Below are 21,308 nucleotides of genomic sequence, written 5' to 3'. Positions count from 1 at the left end.
CAAATCGATTTTTTTTTCGTGGTCAACTGCCGGGAGGTCTAGATTTACCATTTCTTGCAGCGATCTTCAACCGAGCAGATTGTATTTTGAAATAACTGCATTTTCCACACACTTTTGATGTCAGAAAACTTGAAGTGGGACATAAATTCAGACTTGCAGGCTGGAAATTTCAGACTAGCTAGGTAACTAGTAACCAGAATTATAATGGTTAAATCAATAAGCATCAATAGAAAGTGACAGGATTTACTTGTGGTTCCAATTAAAAAAATTATATAATATATTTGCTTGGCAAATTTGGACCAGGGTCAATAACACACAAGTCTCAATATACCAAGATGGTAAAATCATACTGGTGGTAAGTTCAGACTGTGGCTGCTACAGTCTAATTTTACCTGGTAAATTCAGACTGGTGGTAATCTCAGACTGTGACACCGGGTCCCCAGAGAGGCAGCCCACACAGGGTCTCCATCTTCTGAGAGACCCCGAACACGGCCGACAAGTGGATTTTTTATAAAAGACGCTGTAGGCGGTACAGTAAGTGGGTTTTATTCCCGCCACACCTAACCTTATTGGCTCGTTCACACAGAAGGGAAACCCCACCCTTTGTCTTCATCCAACCCTATCTCACGGCATGTTGTGATTCAGCAGCACGAAATATACATTAATCTATTGGTTCGTCATATTGTCACTGAAAGTGACAATATGCTAATTTAGCAAATTTTAGACCTGTTTCTAACTTATCATTCTTGTCCAAGATACTAGAAAAAGTTGTGTTTATTCAGTTGCAAAAGTTTTTAGAATATAACTGTTATGTGTCGACGCGGGTTGAGGAGCGGACCTGCGTCTGACGGAACCCAGCGCTAAAATAACCAGAAAGCGGGTTCCAATAACAAAAACAATTTATTTATTCACCCTCTGGTGCATAATAAAGTGTAAAAACTAAAATAGCGTCATTATGGTGGAGTGAAGGCTGGCACGCTCTCCAGCGCCCAAAAGGATCGAAGCCCGGCACTTCTGGACTCACTATTACCGCCAAACACCCCCCAGGTGGACACGACAAACCGACTCTCTGCGAAGGATAGAAGAGGTGAGGTAAGTCAGCAGTTACAACTAATATCCTTCAAAAGACACACACTATCAGCAACACATTCAGGTCTGTATTTTAAGCTTTATGCAAATGAGCAGCTTCTCACAACAGGTGGAGGATCACTTGTCCGCACGCCACAGCAGTGAGAAGCAAGCTGCACAATTCTCATCACAATTCAGATATACTGCGTAACAAAATACCAAGTTACTATCAACAATTAGTCAAACACTTAATCACCTCTGATGTGTGCTGACAGCATGTGTCCCTCACCCTTCCTGCTTCACAGGCTCGATGTGTCAAACCCAGGCGCGGTCCTCAGCGTCTCACAAACGAACATCACAAGGTCGAGTTCCCGGCAATTCTGCTTGAATCACACATGACCTAAATGCAGAACGCCATCCAATTATCTGCTTCAGCTGAAAGTCTTTAAGGCTGCACGTGAGCACCATTCACAGGTGCTGCACATGATGTTGATGAGGGTGAAGGACTCTTCAGCCAGCACCTTCTCCACAGACAAATCAGTTTTCATGCCACCTGGAGAGCAAAGAAAAGAAAAGAATACCAAAATGTCCAGCCACACCCCCCAACACACAGCAATAACCACATCTTGGAGAAGTTTCAATCTGGTTTCAGGTCTTGACACAGCACTGAGTCTGCTCTGTTGAACGTGCAGAATGATATCCTTCTGTGTTTGGACTCTAAGAGACCTGTGCTGCTGGTAATGTTGGATCTGATGGCAGCCTTTGATACTATGGACCACTCTCTTCTCCTTAGGCGTTTGGAACACCAGGGTGGTCTTCGGGGCACTGTGCTTCAATGGTGCCAGTCTTATTTGACTGACAGGAGTTTTAGGGTCATGATAAATGATCTTTCATATGCCACTGTACCTTTAACAACGGGTGTGCCTCAGGGTTGTATTCTTGGTCCATTACTCTTCTCCTTATACATGTTGCCATTGAGTTCTGTGATATCCAAACATAATTTGTCTTTTCATTTTTATGCAGACGATCTGCAAATGTATTTACCGGTTACACAAAATGGGTCAGTGCAGAGGACCCATTGGCACTGCAAAGTGCACTGTCAGACATTAAACATTGGCTATCAAAGAACTTTTTACATCTCAATCAGAGCAAGACTGAATGCATTTCGTTTGGCTGCAAAACGGGTGATGTGTTACCTGATTTAGGTGATTTTGCTCATTATCGTCAGTAGACTGTAAGGAACCTGGGTGTCAAATTTGATGTGTTTTTAAAATTTGACAAGCAAATTGACTGTGTAGTGAAAGCCAGCTTTTTTCAGCTTCGTCTTCTGTCTAAAGTTAAACCTTTTCTTTCACAGACAGACCTTGAGAAGGAGTTGCATGCCTTTATTAGCTCCCAGATTGACTATTGTAATGCATTGTATGTGGGTGTCAACCAGTCCATTCTTCAATGTCTGCAGAGGGTTCAAAACGCTGCAGCCCGCCTTCTGACAAACACTCGCAAACATAGTCATATCACTCCGGTTTTGTTCACTCTTCACTGGCTTCCAGTCCATTTTAAGATTGATTTTAACTGTTGATATTTGTTTCTAAAGCTATACATGGACTTGCACCTTCGTATCTTTGTGAACTGTTAACTGTATATACATCCACCAGAACGTTGAGGTCTGCTGATCAGAATCAGTTGGTGATACCTAGGACCAAAAGCAGGCAGTGGGGTGATCGCTCTTTTGCTGTGGCTGGGTCTAGACTGTGGAATTCTTTGCCCATGGAGTTGCGTTCGATTAGTACTTTGTTTCTGTTCAAAGTTAAGTTAAAAACTTTTTTGTTCAGAATTGCTTTTAGTACGTAGAGTCTTTTTATGATGGTTTTTGTTTGGTTTTATTGTTGATGATTTTATGTATTTATGTGAAGCACTTTGGTTCAGTGGTTACTGTTGTAAAGTGCTATACAAATAAAGTTTGATTGATTGATTGAAAGTGCAAAATTTTTGTAATGGCAGCACGAATTTATACTTATTAATTCCGTGACGGGTGCACGCAATTAAAAGTTCAAGGGGGAGGGGGGTGGTTATGGTTATTGTTAGGGTTGGGGATAGGAGTAGGGTTAGTAATATTGAGTTAAAAAAAAAAACCTGTCACGAAAATTTGAATCATTCGTGACAGAAGGACGAAAAAAAAAAAACGTGAGACTGGGCGGCTTCATCACAGTTGTTCGGTACCTAATGGAACCTAACTCCATTGTTTGCTGGATTTTCTGATCAAATAAAAACAGTTCAGACCAGTTGACATGCATATTCAAGCAGATAACTAATACTCACTAAAAATATAAACATTTAAGCATAGCAAGTACTTGATCTAGTAAAAAATAAACACAGTTATATCTAACACTACTTTCGAGAGGTGAGGATGTAATGGTTGTAGTGTCTAGGTAGTTGCCATCCAGGACCCAGTGTGATTCTGGGATGTGGTAAACATAGGACCAGCACATGCTCCCTGACCTGAACTTGGCTTACTGTACCAGTACTTGTGTAACAAGGGGAAGTCCAGATTGAAAAAAGGTGTTCCAATGAGCATGGTTACTGGAGAATTCCCCTTTAGCTGACCTGGTAGAGCCTTGATCTGAAGTATGACCGATCTGGTGTTTGAACCTTGCCGTGGCCACAAAGATATATCATCTATTCACACTTTGTAGGGATTTATTTACTGGATAGTGTGAACTTGAAGGATGGACTTTACCCGTATTTTACACTAGTAGTACAGTAGGTCTATAATTTTTGTTTCCACCTTATGTAGTCAGCTGTTTGTCAGGATAGTATTTCCTAGCCAGTGATCCTAGGTAGGTTTTGGGAAAGCCTCCCTGATCACTTCTGCTATTTTCATTGTTGACCAGTAGAGGGCGCTCTCCTCTTACAAAACCTCGTGCTCTCTGAACTGACAGGGAGAAACCAGTAATAGAATTCAATATTTAACTTTTAATACATCACAACATTATGAATAATGCATTGAAAGATTGACATGACTCAGATCAGTGCAATGACAGTAAATAACTTCACACTTGAAGAGTATTTCCTCTTGTAATTATTAATGGACTTCATTTAAAGATCTAATAAAAGAGACTAAAGAAACATTCAAGACCGGTAAGCCGGTTTACTAGCCCAGCTCCTCTTCCTCACACGTCTGAAAAGAAAACTATCAAAGAGGATCCAGATTTAGACTCTTTAAACTTTGTGGCAGCCCTGCAGCAACACATTTCGCAGCTCGGTTTGTTCCAGGAACACATTTTTGAAGTTGAGATGATTCGACGTCTCATTTAACACTATTTTGGTTTGATCTAAACGCAACACATGGGCCTAATAAATCTAGAGCGGGAGAACATGTCACCTTTCTTGTTGATGCTATGTCAACTCCATTAGCCTTTAAGGTTGATGCTTGGGGGGGGCAGGTTTTTGAAAATCTGGTAGTATTTGTAGAGTATTGGTCTCAAACTCAAACTAGAGTCCCTGCATGGTGTCCTCAGCAGATCCAAAGAATCAGGGCTAATAGTGTCTGATTTGCAAAATCTAACATGACTACAGTTAAAGTCGAGGTTGGAAACAATACCTTTACTCTCTTACCAAAATGTCCGTGTTTAATTCTTTCTTTTAATACTGGCACTAATTTAAATCCTAGGTTTGCTGTATGAACATAGCTCCTTTCTTTCTTACTTTTATCACTCAAGTCAATATTTTTGTCCAATTTGATGGGTGGCCATATCAACGCAACTAGTTTTACTACAGTGGAACAACACCTAAAGATTTCCTGTGGCCATTACGATTTGCCACGAGTTTATTTTGCACATGTGCTTTAAGGTGTGTGGGATTAATGGGCATTTACTAGCATAAATGAAATATAGCATTCATAGCAGTGGTGGGCACAGCTAACCGAAAAGTTAGCTTCAATAGCCATTAAACCGCTAACTGAAGACTTAACTTTTATAACGCTAAACTGCTAAAAAAATTTAGAGGAAATTACCACTAATCGCTTACTTTTAGTATTGACTCGGTCACTGTCAGCGACTGATAAGCCAGTTTCAAGTTTAATTTTCAAATTTAAGCGCCACAAGGGCACAAAACGAACGCACGCAAAATAAATAAATAAAAATCCCAAACACTGTCATCTTTATCAAAAGCAGTAACTTGCAGTATTAGAAGTAACAGTTTATCTCTATATTATATATTTATAAACTATTAACAAAGCTACGGCTCACCCGTATTGCATTCACAAACACAAAACAAATGCACAAAAAATAGCTAAATAGAAATGCTGACTTTTGAGCTGCTTATACCGTTTTTGTCCACAGTGTAACTTCTTATTGACTTACTAGTGCTTGTGTGCTTTGACCTGTGAACTGGAAGTGTTAGCTAGCTCTCTGCGTTCATAAACAGGAACTAACATGTATAGGTACAGTCGGGCCTACGTCACTTCCGCGTAGTTACGGCTGCCATTTTGGGTCGCCGCTGAAAACAAACTGTACGCGCACTCACAACCATTGTTGATATAATCGTCTTTACCGCTGTTTATTTGCAAAGGCCTGCTGGTACAGTCGGACATCTGGGTCCCTGATGTGCGCGCACATAGCAACACACATAGCAGTTACTGGTTGAAATAAAAGGATCAATAAATGGAATAGTTTTGACTGTGTTGAATGCTTTGTCTCAAAAGGTCAAACAAGGTCAATATCCATTGGATTCTATGACATGTAACATATGTTACCCTGTAACATGATAACAAAGCATGACAGATGGTGCAAACTATTACTTGTTAGAACCCTATAACCCAAACAATAATTTGCATATATTTTTACTGAAATTGGAGCAACTTTAATATTTGACCCCTGTGCAAAGTGAAATTGACCTTTGTCACCATTTTTGCTGTTTCGACCCCATAACTCCAGAACATTCCATCATAGATAGTCCAAACTATACCTTTTTGTAATCGTAATGATCAGACAAGTAATGTTTTTAACATGATTGGAGCATTTTTAAATTTTGACCTCTGTGTAATTCTTCATTGATCCCGACTTGGCTACAGCTACCACCCTGGGATGGCTATCATACATTTTTGTGTAGGCCATGATACACTGAGGCTGGATTCTAAGTGTTGTTTTTTCCCCTTAAGTGGTACCGAAAACCTGCTTGGCCCATGGACTATTTTAATATGGTCAAGGAAAATGATATATGATCAGGGATGTCATGGGCCATAAAATAATGTCTCATGGGCCTTTTCTGGCCCTGAGGGTGCCAGTTTGAGCCCACTGCTGTAGAGGAATTGGAAGCGATTCCTGCATTAAATTAGCTCATTATGCTTTTATATTGTGTTTTGTGCAGACTGCTAAATGCTAAATGTCCTCCAGGTTTTTCCACATCTCACTGATGCCATGTAATATATGGACTTATTATTTCATGACAAACAAAAGTAAGTATGTAACTGAGAATAATCAACAGGCTTAGACTGTGTTTCCAAATTTGGCCAGTATTTCACCGGTTAATGGAGGAGGCTCCGGTAGAGTGAATGCTCTCTCAGTAATCCTCTTCTTATTTGCATTTCAATTCTTTGGCTTTTCTCAGACAGGAAACTAATCCAGCACTGTCTGAATGTGCCATAAAAGCTTGCATCACCATTTAAGTCATCTCAGCGCAGAGATACTGCAGTCTGTCTGCTATAATTCCTTAATTTAGTATATTGTAGGAAACAGAAAACTCCAAATGTCACAAAATCTTGAAACACTTTGACGACACCCTTACAGCTTGTCACAGCGAAATCCACTTCACGGATTTCATCACGGCAGATGCTTAAAGGTCACAAATGAGGGGAACAGGATTATGGATTTGTGGAATATATGCTAATGTCTTTAACCTGAGGAATGATCCTGTCATCATTTTTCAGCATTAACTTCTTCAAGGGGTCCTCCATCTCGCCAAATCTCTCTGTTGTCTTTGAAAAGCTTCCTGACCTCATCGGCGGCCTTCAGTAATGTGCCTGAATCCCATCCTTTAACATTCCAAACACACACACCAGATCGCTGCAGGGACACAAACACTGATTGGGAGCGTTTGCATTCAGCGCAGGTCTTTGCCGCCACTGATAGTCCTTTATTAACTTAACCAAATACAAGATTTTCTGTCTGCTCGTCCTTTATTAGAGGGTAAACCTTTTCACCAAGAGAACAAAGAGGATTTTAGTCTATGAGCCAGTCTTCAATTTTGACCTAATCGGTACCATGTAAGGTGACAAAATGACACTAGAATCCAGCCTCAGTGTACCATGGCCTATACAAAAATGTTTGAAATCCATCCCAGGGTGGTAGCTGTAGCCTGCTAGGGATCAATGAAGAATTACACAGATGTCAAAATGTAAAAATGCTTCAATCATGTTGAAAACTATACTACATTATTTGTCTGATCATAACAATTCCAAAAAGGTATAGTTTGGACTATCTATGACTGAATGTTTTGGAGTTATGGAGTAAAAACAGCAAAAATGGTGACAAAGGTCAATTTCAGTTTGTGGGGTCAAATGTTAAAGTTGTTCAAATTTCAGTAAAAAATGATGCAAGTTATCAGTTGAAATTAAAGGATAAATAAATTAAATAGTTTTGAATGTGCTGAATGTTTGGGCTCCAAAGTAAAGGTCAAACAAGGTCAATGTCCTTTGGATTCTATGACATGTGACATATGTTACCCTGTAACATGAAAACTAAGCATGACAGATGGCACAAGCTATTCCTTTTTAGAACCCTAAAAACCCAAACAATAATTTGCATCATTTTTTTACTGAAATTTGAGCAACTTTAACTTTAGACCCCTGCACAAACTGAAACTGACCGTTATCACTGTTTGTGTTGTTTTTACCCCATAACTCCAGAACATTCAGTCATAGATAGTCCAAACTATATCTTTTTGGAATTGTTATGATCAGACAAATAATGTGGTGTAGTTTTCAACATGACTGAAGCATTTTTACATTTTGACCTCTGTGTAATTCTACATTGACCCCTAGCGGGCTACAGCTACCACCCTGGGATGGCTATCAAACATTTTTGTGTTTGCCTATATGGACTATTTGGCTCAGTTTGGAGGTCCCCCCTCCCCGTCATTAGAAATAAGGAGAAGCAAATGTTTTGAATGCTTGTCATACTGTTACTCAAGCTGCATTCACACATGGACACAGAAACACTATGACTAATATAACTGCGGGGTCAGAAATATTCAATTACAGCATAAAGTACGATGCTGTGACCCAACGACACACTGCAACAAACCAGGCATCTAATGATGAAAGTATTTACTGGTTTGAAACCAACCATATTGCAAATAAACTAAGACCACTGTGACCAGAAGGCACACAAAGAAAGAAAGCGGAAATAAACATTTGCAAAGAATTTGTTTTGTTGCAAAATTCTGATAATTAAAGCATGCGCTGCTGTAATTACAAAACCCACCGTGGAGCAGTTATTTTTAAAAAGCCCGTTAACGTTGAAGGTATTGCAAGAACTGTTCGATGTTTGCAGGCTAATTAGCGTTCGGCGTTCCCAGTGCGAGGCGAGTTCGAGATGACACATCCAGCACTGTGATGTGTGGCCACGCCGTCGTCGTTCGCGTCCCCGCGGAGTCGTTGTTTGGTGACATGGATCATCTTCACGGCTCGGTATTAATGTGGCAAACACAGAGGGAGGGTGCAAAAACATCGTACTCCAAAGGGCTCACGCTAACGCCGCCATAACTCTTCATAATAGGATGAGTTCTGTCACCTTGGAGGACATTTGAAGGGCTGTCTCTCACATTGTGTTCCCTACGTGCAGGAATAATGACATTCATCTACGCTACCATGAGTTTAAAACTGGCAGCCTGGGGGACAGATCAGGCCGGCAATCTAGAGTATTACAACCTGTGGTCTGTCTTGGTTTATTAAGCAAAAAGATTTTTTTTTTTTTTGTTCTCATATGAAGTCTAGACATGGTCCAGAATTGCCCTTTCAAATTTGTAGCACACAGTTGTCCAGAGACACAGTGTCACCCTGTGCAGTTTACTTGAGGAGGGTCTAGTTTGAGTGTGCAGGAGGCAGAAGATGATGCAAAAAGTTTGCTCTTTGGAATCGTTGCTTTAACCCTCAAGCAACCGAGTGCAGTCATTTATGACCCCGGGCATATATTTTTGTGCACCATTTGTCTAATTTTAATCGGGCAAAAAGTACCCTACTATGAATTTGTCATTCTAATCCAATTACATTTTTTCAGCGAATCTGATTGGTTAATCATGTAGGTACGGTTGGCTTATTAACGGCTAATTTAGCTCTTCTAACTATAACTATCTTATTTTCGTTATTTACAATTTTATTTTACATGAAAATTCAGTAAGGTATATCTTATATATTATATCCAATTCTACAGTGGAACTATGCTAGTATACTAAGGTATATCTAAATATCTAAAGAGGAAGAGTAAAATAGAAGAGTAGAAAAGAGTAGAGTAGAGCCACTTAGGTGCATGGTCTTGAGAACCAGGGATGGTAGGTTGAAAAGCTTTTTTATCCCATGGGAACTCTTCCTACCCACCCAAGTGGCTCAAGAAAAAAGTATATATAATAATAAATACACATACACACATATATATATATATATATATATATATATATATATATATATATATATATATTTAAATATTAAGGGTAATAAACAACATATACAATAAATATGGTACTATATGTGTTCTTTTAAAGATATCAACATATAGTACCTAAGTTCTTAGGTTTCCATTTGATAGCATATAGATTATGCTTTTTATTTTCCTATAGTATGCTAACAGAGTTACTTTAGATAGATAACAATACACATTACATCATAGCATCTGTTTCTATAATAAAATACCAGATTTATAACTTAGCCTACTAACTATAATTTAATTTTACTACTAGTCTACATACTAAATTACCTATACTACAATCTTCTCCTTTATTAATATTTGTACTCTGGATATTATATAGTGCCATATTTATTGTATATGTTGTTTATTACCCTTAATATTTAAATATACTTACATATATAATGTCTTATCTTTCTTATGTCTTATTATTTATTATTGTATATACTTTTTTCTTGAGCCACTTGGGTAGGGAGAGTTCCCATGGGATAAAAAAGCTTTTCAACCTACCATCCCTGGTTCTCAAGACCAGGCACCTAAGTGGCTCTACTCTACTCTTTTCTACTCTTCTATTTTACTTTTTCTTTTTAGATATTTAAATATGCCTTAGTATACTAGCATAGTTCCACCTTAGAATTGGAATATAATATATAAGATATACCTTACTGAATTTTCATGTGAGATTTCAGACCATAAAATATCACGTTGACGTTGGAAAAAATCTGATGTGTTACTCCACCACCTGACCGCGTTGCTGCGCAATGACGCTGTCACCTGAGAGAGACAGAAACTAGTGCCGCGTCGACGATCCTGAAATGTGTGGGTTTAATGGATTTAACTGGATTGATTGATGGATTTACAGTGGATTTAACTCAGTGCAGCTGATGATATGGAGAAATCTGTGGGTCTGCTCACAAAATTTCCAGTTTGGCATGAAGACACGGTTGCGATGGTAACCTTTGACAATCCGACCACGCCCTTTCGCAACGATTCGCCGACCGAATTACTTACCGAAAAATAAATCGTGCAAATGATGGAATTGGATTAGAACAGGAATAACCCTGTTGTGTCTGATGATTTGCAGACATTCATGCTGGATTTTACAGTCGCAAATTGAGTTTTACTGGCTCCGCTAACAGGTCGCTAGTAAAACTCTATTTGCGACCGTAAAATCTATTTGTCCTGCATTTGTTCATAGAATTTTGCAAGGATCAGCCAATCCTTGTGACAAGTATAATCCAAACTTGTGCTGGGTCACTTTTGACCCCAGGAATATCTATGAGATTTTTGACATTATAGCTTCAGATGGTATTGTAATTTCCCAACTCTGCTCATTATATTTTACTGTTTAGCAGGGAAGCAGGGAACGGATTATTTGGATTTTATCCAGTGGACCTACACTAAACAGTCCATATTGATGAGTTAAATGAAAAAAAAAATTGTATAAAACATTGTTACAAATACATTTTTAAGTGGTGCATGTACCCTCACCGGCCAGTTTAATAGGGATGCCTGTTCAATTGCTTGTCAACACAAATAGCTAATCAGCTAATCACATGGCAGCAACTCAATGAATTAGACGCTATGAAGATGACTTACTGAAGTTTAACTTGAGCATCCGAATGGGGAAGAAAGGGATTTGTGACTTTGAACATGGCATGGTTGTTGGTGCCAGATAGGCTGGTCTGAGTATCTCAGAAACTGCTGACCTACTGTGATTTTTCACGGACAACCATCTCTAGAGTTTACAGAGAATGGTCCAAAAAAGAGAAGATATCCAGTGAGCAGCAGTTGAGTGGACAAAATGGGTTGTTGAGACTGTGGTGAGAGGAGAATATGCAGACTGGTTGAATGGGTGACTGTGTGATGCCATCATGTCAGTAAGAACCAACATCTCTGAGGAATACTTCCAATACCTTGTTGAATCTATGCCATGAAAAATTAAGGTGGCTCTGAAGACTAATGGAGGTCCAAGTCCAACCCAGTACTAACAAGATGTACCTAATAAAGTGGCCGGTGAGTGTATACGTACTCACCTTCTTTGCTACGAAGGCCCTAAAAAAGACAGTAACAGTAGTAAATCATGATGTTCATGTCCACTGGACAGATGCATGAACATTTCCAAATCACAGCATAAACTCCTAGAAATCTATCATCAAACACCTGTGTCAGTCCTCGTAGCAATTATTTTGGATTGGTCTGAGACATTCCAAGTTATTACATTCACCATGGAGGTAAATTTATATTATGATTGTTCAATTTGGCCTCCAGGGAGGGCAGAACCCGACTGGTGGGTCTCAGGTAATTTGAGTCTTAGACCTCTGTCTTCCACTGAGCATTAAATTAAGATTTCATACACTTGTAAATCATCATTTTGAACTATTTTGGACAGGTGTCGTGCCACATAATTGCACTGTGGGATTTATATTGTTAATATTATGGACATTTAGATGCTGGTTTATCTCAGTCTAACATAGCGCTTTCAGAAATGAGTTTTTCCTGCATGACAGATAAGACACACGTAAGAAACAAACACTATAATTATACTGTGTCTGCAGTGTGTTAGACTGAGAATTATTTGCACTATTTCAGAATAAATATTAGAAAAAGGTGACGAAGCAAATGGAATGGGAATCTGAATAAAAACTATTGCAAAACAGTAAATGACCTGTATGCTAAGCTGAAGACTACAGTATAATACAGGGTTTCAAATCACTATGTATTTATTCATTTATTTGTTTATTTTTAAATCAATCATTTAGTTCCAAGCAGAATTGATACTTTTAATGTTTACGGTTTTGGGTTCCACAATGAAATCATCATTCTCAAAGCGGTTAGAACTAAATTAAATATGTTAATAACTTTTGCTGTAAGACTGTGACTGTGATACAACAATATGTATCTTTTGGATGTTATAGACATGGACAGACAGTGCTCCCCTCTCCTGGGCACTCACCTCACACCCCAATTATTACCACCTCCCCTCCTCCCACGAACCTGCCCCTCCACTACTCTCTCATTCTCCTCGACCCCTCCCATCACCATCACTGCTGAGGATGAGAAGAGACTTTAGTCGCCCGAGTGCAGGAAAGGCTGCTGGTCCTGATGGCCTCACCCCCGGAGTGGTGAAGGGATGTGCTGTCCAGCTGTGTGGGATTTTCCAGCACATCTTCAACTTGAGCCTGAGCCAGATGGTTGTTCCTGAGCGGTGGAATACATCATGTCTGGTCCCTGTGCTGGAACCCCAACACATTTAAAGACTACAGACCTGTGGCCCTAATATCACATGTTATGAAGTCACTCGAGAGGCTCGTCCTGAGGAACCTCTGCACATCATCACCAGACCCCTGCAGTTTGCGTGCCAGCCCAACAGGGGAGTGGAGGATGCCATCATCTTCATGCTGCACAGAACTGACCCTCACCTGGAGGAGGCAGGCAGCACTGGGAGAATCATGTTCATTGACTTCTCCAGTGTGTTCAACACCATCTGGCCTGACTTCCTCAGCGATAAGCTACTTGACATGAAGGTGGAGGCTCCACTGGTGGTCTGGATTGCCAATTACCTCACAGGCTGCCCACAGTATGTGAGGCTTCGGGACATTACATCGGACACCATCAGGAGCAGCAAGGGGGCATCACAAGGGATGGTCCTGTCCCCCTTCCTGTTCACACTCTACACCTCAGACATCAGGTTCTGGTCACAGTCCTGCAATCTGGAGAAGTTTTTGGATGACTCTGCCATTGTGGTCTGCATCGGCAGTGACCAGAAAGCTGAGTACAGCAGTGTGGTGGACAGGTTTGTGGAGTGGTGTGGACTCAAGCACCTGCAGCTCAACGTATCTAAGATGAAGGAGCTGATGGCAGACTTCACCTGTCCGAACCCAGTTACCATCAATGGAACTGAGGTGGACATTGTGGACTACCACAAGTACCTGGGTGTCCACACAGACAACAAACTGGACTGGACTGTAAACACAGATGCTGGGTATAACAAAGGTCAGAGTCGACTGTACTTCCTCAGGAGGCTCAGATCTTTCAATGTCTACAGAAATATGGAACAGATATTTTACCACTCAGTGGTTTCTAGCATTATCTCCTACACTGTAGTGTGCTGGGGCAGCAGGCTGAAGGCAGCTTACACAAACAGACTCAACAAGCTCATCAGGAGAGCTTTCTCTGTCCTGGGGGTGGAGCTAGAGTATGTGGTGGGAGGTGTCAGAGAGGAGGATGTTGAGGAAACTGCTCAGCATCCGAGACAGCACCTCCTACCTCCTGCATGCCACACTGATGTCCTATTAGAGCACCTTCAGCCGCAGACTGAGACAACCAAGGTGCACCACAGAACGCCAGAGGAGGTCTTTCCTACCTGTGGCAATCAGACTGTATATTTCCTCCCCCCTCTGCAGGATGAATACAGAACAGAGTTATTCAGAGTTATTCAATTACTCAGAGTTATGTGCAATATTGTCAAACATCTTGTACAGATGTCTTAAACACTATTCCCTATTTACTGTCACTGTTTCGGTACTGTGGCAAAATAATTTCCTTTGGGATAAACAAAATTGATTGTACGCTTATTGGTTATTATTTACACTGCCACTTGGAGATCATTATTCTTACGGTCCATTAGTCTGAAAGTCCCTAAAGACGACTGGTCAGCAAATTAGCTAGCAGGCTAACAGCATGCAGCAGTGACTATTCAATATTTCAAAGGCCCAAAAAACTTTTTAAAACAGCAGGGACACCTTTCCATTCTCTAAGCTTCCTTGGGATTTGAAGCAACTCTGTGAATGTCCTTGAGTGGCCCAGCCAGAGCCCAGACTGATTGAACATTTCAGATCTCTGGAGAGATCTGAAAATGTCTGTGCACCGACGCTCCCCATCCAACCTGATGGAGCTTGAGAGGTGCTGCAAAGAGGAATGGGCAAAACTGCCCAAAGATAGGTGTGCCAAGCTTGTGGCATCATGTTCAGGAAGACTTGAGGCTGTAATTGCGGTCAAAGGTGCATCAACAAAGTATTGAGGAAAGGGTGTGAATATGTGATTTCTTAGTTTTAAATTTTTAATAAAATTGTAAAAAATTCAAATAATTTTTTTAATGCTGTCATTATGGGGTGTTGTGAGTAGAAGCTTAAGGGAAAAAATGAATTTTGTTGTGTGGGCCGCTGAAGAGGAGGTACTGCTGGCCCACCACCACAAGATGGCGCCCTGCTTGGAGTGCGGGCTCCAAGCACGAGAGGGCGTCGGCTTTACTGGAGGTGACAGCTGTCATCAATCAACACAAGCTGTCACCCATCATCACCACTACAAAGACCGGACTGCAACTCCACCTCCTCGCCGAGAAATCAACTACCATTCAGGTAATTTCTCTGCTGACTAACACTGTGTGTGTAATAACTTGAACTTCTATTGCAGCCGTTTTCCTGGAGTGTTTCCATATCTGGAGGATTGGCGTTTGGTGTGACAGCGACGGCTTCGCCTCACACCCCAACTCAGATAAGTGGTTGACCAGGAGCTGCACGAGTGTGTGTGATTGGAGGTGGAGGTTCTCCCTCCTTTACTTAAGACAGACTGTGGGATTACTGAGTGTGCGAACTCACACTCATCTGGACTGTCTCTGTTTTCTGCCAGCAGTACCGGGTCTGACTGCTGAAGACAGCGGCCACCTGGGGCGCAGGGCTTGGCGGCTCCGGTGTTCTTCAGCTCCGTTGGTGGTGGAAGCTGTGTGGGGATCCAGCTCTTCTCTCTCCAGGCGTCTTCTATCGTCGAGCCTGCCCACACGTCACCTGGTGTATGATTGACAGTCCACCATATTGTTATTGTCTGTACGTTGTTGTGCGATTCACAACATTAAATTGTTACTTTTTGGCTTATCCATTGTCCGTTCATTAACGCCCCCTGTTGTGGGTCCGTGTCACGTCACTTTCACAACAGGATTTCTCGGCCAGCGTCATGGATCCCGAGGGGCGTCAACCATCGCTTGAACAGCCAATGGGAGAGCGAGGTGCACAGGCAGGAGGCGTGTTGGGTGAGCTGCAGCACATCTTAACCGCCTTTGCCGCTCGGTTGGACTTAGTTACCGAGCAGAGCAGTGTTCTCAATCGCAGGATAGAGGCTCTCACCGCCCAGGTGGAAGCGCGTGCTCAGAGCGCTGCTGCAGCACCTCCTCCTGCTGACCGTGTGCCAGAAACAGACATTCCGCTGGTCGTTCAACGACCCCCCCCACCTTCCCCTGAAGCATACATAAGCCCTCCGGAGCCGTACGGAGGCTGTGTGGAGACGTGCGCGGACTTCTTGATGCAGTGCGGAGACGTGTGCGGACTTCTTGATGCAGTGCTCGCTCGTCTTTTCACAGCGTCCCGTCATGTACGTGTCAGACGCTAGCCGGGTGGCTTACGTTATAAATTTGCTTCGAGGAGAGGCATGCGCCTGGGCTACGGCGCTTTGGGAGCAGGATTCACGGCTCCTAACGGTTTATACTGAGTTTGTGAGGGAGTTCCGACAGGTGTTCGACCACCCTCATAGAGGCGAGACCGCTTCAAGTGTGCTGCTGTCGATAAGACAGGGGCGTCGAAGCGCAGCGAAGTATGCAGTCGACTTCCGCATCGCGGCAGCGCGAGCCGGCTGGAATGCTGTTGCGCTCCGCGCCGCCTTTATAAACGGACTGTCTCTGGTCCTTAAGAAGCACCTGGTGGCGAAGGACGAGCCGCAGGATTTACATGGGCTTATTGACCTGGTTATACGGTTAGACAACCGATTAACAGAACACCGACGGGAGCGAGACGAAGGGCGTGGTCAGGCACAAGACGTCCCTCTTCCTCCCGGGTCTGAAAGGGAGCCGACTTCCCCACGCTCCACTGCCAGGGCTCTCCACGTGACAACAGCTCCCCCTGCTGACGTTGCTATGGAAACGAGCAGGGCCAAAAAACGATCAGATCAGAGACAAAGGAGGCTGATCCGTGGAGAGTGTTTTCTCTGCAGCTCTACTGAGCACACACAGAGAGAATGCCCCAAACGATCAAAACAGCAGCACTCGTCCTTAGAGACTGGGCTAAGGGTGGGTCACAATACCCACGCGGGGAAACCCCGTAAATCTGCACGAATCCCAGTCACGATCCTGAGTGGGGATTTAACCCTTCACGCCCCAGCACTGGTGGACACGGGGTCGGAGGGGAATCTGCTGGATAGCAGATGGGCAAAGGAGGTTGGGCTCCCTCTAGTGGCCTTACCGTCACCATTGTCGGTGCGGGCACTAGATGGCACCCTTCTTCCACTAATCACACACCAGACTCAGCCGGTGACATTGGTGGTGTCTGGGAATCACAGGGAGGAGATTGTGTTTTATGTAACACCTTCTACCTCCCGAGTGATTTTGGGTTTTCCATGGGTGTTAAAACACAATCCCCGAATTGATTGGCCGTCTGGGGTTGTGGTTCAGTGGAGCAAAACCTGCCACCGGGAGTGTTTAGGATCCTCGGTTCCACCCGGTGTGACAGCTAAGGAGGAAGTTTTAGTCCCCCCCAATCTGGCGGCGGTGCCAGCCGAGTACCACGACCTTGCTGACGTCTTCAGCAAGGATCTGGCACTCACGCTGCCCCTGCACCGTCCGTACGATTGTGCCATTGATTTGATACCGGGCGCTGAGTACCCGTCCAGCAGGCTGTACAACCTCTCACGTCCGGAACGCGAATCAATGGAGACCTACATCCGGGACTCGTTAGCTGCCGGATTGATCCGGAACTCCACCTCCCCGATGGGTGCTGGTTTCTTTTTTGTGGGCAAGAAAGACGGCGGACTCCGTCCATGCATTGATTACAGAGGGCTGAACGAGATCACGGTTCGCAACCAATACCCGTTACCTCTGTTGGATTCAGTGTTCACGCCCCTGCATGGAGCCCAAATTTTCACGAAATTGGATCTTAGGAATGCTTATCACCTGGTTCGGATCCGGGAGGGAGACGAGTGGAAGACGGCATTTAACACCCCGTTAGGTCACTTTGAGTACCTGGTCATGCCGTTCGGCCTCACCAATGCGCCCGCGACGTTCCAAGCATTGGTTAATGACGTCTTGCGGGACTTCCTGCATCGGTTTGTCTTCGTATATCTAGACGATATACTCATCTTTTCTCCGGATCCTGAGACCCATGTTAAGCATGTACGTCAGGTCCTACAGCGGTTGTTGGAGAACCGGCTGTTTGTGAAGGGCGAGAAGTGTGAGTTCCACCGCACTTCTTTGTTCTTCTTGGGGTTCATCATCTCCTCCAACTCCGTCGCCCCTGATCCGGCCAAGGTTGCGGCGGTGAGAGATTGGCCCCAACCAACGAACCGTAGGAAACTACAACAGTTCCTCGGTTTTGCAAATTTCTACCGGAGGTTCATCAAGGGCTACAGTCAGGTAGTTAGCCCCCTGACAGCCCTGACCTCCACAAAAGTCCCCTTCACCTGGTCGGATCGGTGCGAAGCCGCGTTTAGGGAGTTGAAACGCCGGTTCTCGACTGCACCGGTTCTGGTGCAGCCCGATCCCAAGCACCAGTTTGTTGTTGAAGTGGATGCCTCTGACTCAGGGATAGGAGCTGTGCTATCCCAGAGCGGGGAGTCCGACAAGGTTCTCCATCCATGTGCCTACTTTTCCCGCAGGTTGACCCCAGCTGAACGGAACTATGACGTCGGCAATCGGGAACTTCTTGCGGTGAAGGAGGCTCTTGAAGAGTGGAGACACCTGTTGGAGGGAGCATCGGTACCATTTACAGTTTTCACGGACCATCGGAACCTGGAGTACATCCGGACCGCGAAGTGTCTGAACCCCAGGCAAGCCCGCTGGTCGCTGTTCTTCGGGCGTTCTGACTTCCAGATCACCCACCGCCCCGGGACAAAGAACCAACGATCTGACGCCCTGTCCCGGGTGCACGAAGAGGAGGTCAAGACCGAGCTGTCAGACCCCCCTGAAACCATCATCCCCGAGTCCACTGTCGTGGCCGCCCTTACCTGGGACGTGGAGAAGACCGTCCGGGAGGCCCTGACACGGAGCCCGGACCCGGGGACCGGTCCGAAGAACAAACTGTACATCCCACCAGAGGCCAGGGCTGCGGTCCTTGACTTCTGTCACGGTTGCAAGCTCTCCTGTCACCCCGGGGTGCGAAGAACCGTGGCAGTGGTCCGGCAGCGCTTCTGGTGGGCGTCTATGGAAGCCGACGTCCGGGAGTATGTCCAGGCCTGCACCACCTATGCCAGGGGCAAAGCTGACCACCACAAGGCCCAAGGCCTCCTCCAGCCTCTGCCAGTGCCTCATCGCCCCTGGTCTCATATTGGCCTGGACTTTGTCACGGGCCTCCCGCCGTCCCAGGGAAACACCACCATCCTAACGATAGTGGACCGGTTCTCCAAGGCGGCCCACTTCGTGGCCCTCCCGAAGCTCCCAACGGCCCAGGAGACTGCAGACCTCCTGGTCCACCACGTCGTGCGTCTGCATGGGATTCCATCAGACATTGTCTCGGATCGTGGTCCTCAGTTCTCCTCCCAGGTCTGGTGGAGTTTCTGTAGGGAACTGGGGGCCACCGTCAGTCTCTCGTCTGGGTACCACTCCCAGACGAACAGGCAGGCAGAGCGGACAAACCAGGAACTGGAGCAGGCCCTCCGTTGCGTGACCTCCGCACACCCGACGGCCTGGAGTGACCATCTGGCCTGGATCGAGTACGCTCATAACAGCCAAGTCTCGTCTGCCACCGGCCTCTCCCCATTTGAAGTGTGTTTGGGGTACCAGCCCCCATTGTTCCCGCTAGTGGAGGGAGAGGTCGGGGTGCAGCCTGGGCAGGAGGTTTGGCTTTCCACAAAGGACATTCCCCTGCAAGTGGAATCCACAAGTTGAAGGACAGATACATCGGACCTTTCCCCATCCTCAAGGTCCTCAGTCCAGCCGCAGTGAAGCTGAAGCTGCCAGCTTCACTGCGGATCCACCCGGTTTTCCATGTGTCCCACATCAAACCTCACCACGTGTCACCCCTCTGTGCCCCCGGACCGGCGCCGCCTCCTGCCCGGATCATCGACGGGGAGCCGGCTTGGACCGTGCGCCGGCTCCTGGACGTCCGTCGGAAGGGCCGGGGGTTCCAGTATTTGGTGGACTGGGAGGGGTATGGACCCGAAGAACGCTCCTGGGTGAAGAGGAGCTTCATCCTGGACCCGGCCCTCCTGGCCGACTTCTACCGGCGGCACCCGGACAAGCCTGGTCGGGCGCCAGGAGGCGCCCGTTGAGGGGGGGGTCCTGTTGTGTGGGCCGCTGAAGAGGAGGTACTGCTGGCCCACCACCACAAGATGGCGCCCTGCTTGGAGTGCGGGCTCCAAGCACGAGAGGGCGTCGGCTTTGCTGGAGGTGACAGCTGTCATCAATCAACACAAGCTGTCACCCATCATCACCACTACAAAGACCGGACTGCAACTCCACCTCCTCGCCGAGAAATCAACTACCATTCAGGTAATTTCTCTGCTGACTAACACTGTGTGTGTAATAACTTGAACTTCTATTGCAGCCATTTTCCTGGAGTGTTTCCTTATCTGGAGGATTGGCGTTTGGTGTGACAGCGATGGCTTCGCCTCACACCCCAACTCAGATAAGTGGTTGACCAGGAGCTGCACGAGTGTGTGTGATTGGAGGTGGAGGTTCTCCCTCCTTTACTTAAGACAGACTGTGGGATTACTGAGTGTGCGAACTCACACTCATCTGGACTGTCTCTGTTTTCTGCCAGCAGTACCGGGTCTGACTGCTGAAGACAGCGGCCACCTGGGGCGCAGGGCTTGGCGGCTCCGGTGTTCTTCAGCTCCGTTGGTGGTGGAAGCTGTGTGGGGATCCAGCTCTTCTCTCTCCAGGCGTCTTCTATCATCGAGCCTGCCCACACGTCACCTGGTGTATGATTGACAGTCCACCATATTGTTATTGTCTGTACGTTGTTGTGCGATTCACAACATTAAATTGTTACTTTTGGCTTATCCATTGTCCGTTCATTAACGCCCCCTGTTGTGGGTCCGTGTCACGTCACTTTCACAACAAATTTACTCCATTTTGGAATAAGGCTGTAACATAACAAAATGTGGAAAAGTGAAGCGCTGTGAATACTTTCCGGACGCTAGGATAGGGCATATTTTGCTTCAATAATTATGATTTCTTAGCATGTCAGTGAGGTACACATTGCTCACACCAGCCCATTTTTTTAATGACCTCTGACTTGTTTTTTAAATGGTGTATGTTTGATTGAGTTCAAAACACTGCTGGACTGTTAAAATATTAGTTATTTTAATTACTAATTTAATTTATTACTTCATCTTGTTGTGTAGCCAGACACCAGGATAAGATAATGAGGTGTGTGAGTGTTGGGGAACAGGATGGGGGAGCATTACTGTGCCTGACCCACATAACCCAGAGGATACAATAAAAACACACACGTGCAGACATTTGCATGCATTCTGCGGCACACTACTGAGCCTCACTGCTGCACAAGAGGAAGACAGTTGATGAAAGAGCCGGAGAAATTTAAAATCTTTCCAATGTTCCTACTTCCATTCATAAATAAT

General features: G+C 44.8%; 1 long non-coding RNA gene across 1 annotated transcript; it reads right to left on the bottom strand.

Annotated features, from left to right (window-relative positions):
- Positions 1-7,286: 7,286 nt before the first annotated feature.
- Positions 7,287-12,298, bottom strand: LOC117525146. Its single transcript, XR_004564967.1, has 3 exons — positions 12,283-12,298; positions 10,038-10,042; positions 7,287-7,415 (listed from the first exon to the last, which is right to left on the bottom strand). It is a non-coding gene; the product is annotated as an uncharacterized LOC117525146 (long non-coding RNA).
- Positions 12,299-21,308: the final 9,010 nt, after the last annotated feature.

This window comes from Thalassophryne amazonica, chromosome 14 (assembly GCF_902500255.1).
Source record: "Thalassophryne amazonica chromosome 14, fThaAma1.1, whole genome shotgun sequence".
NCBI lineage: Eukaryota > Metazoa > Chordata > Actinopteri > Batrachoidiformes > Batrachoididae > Thalassophryne > Thalassophryne amazonica.
Note: the sequence above shows the minus strand (reverse complement) of the source record. Positions and strands in the feature narration are given on the sequence as shown.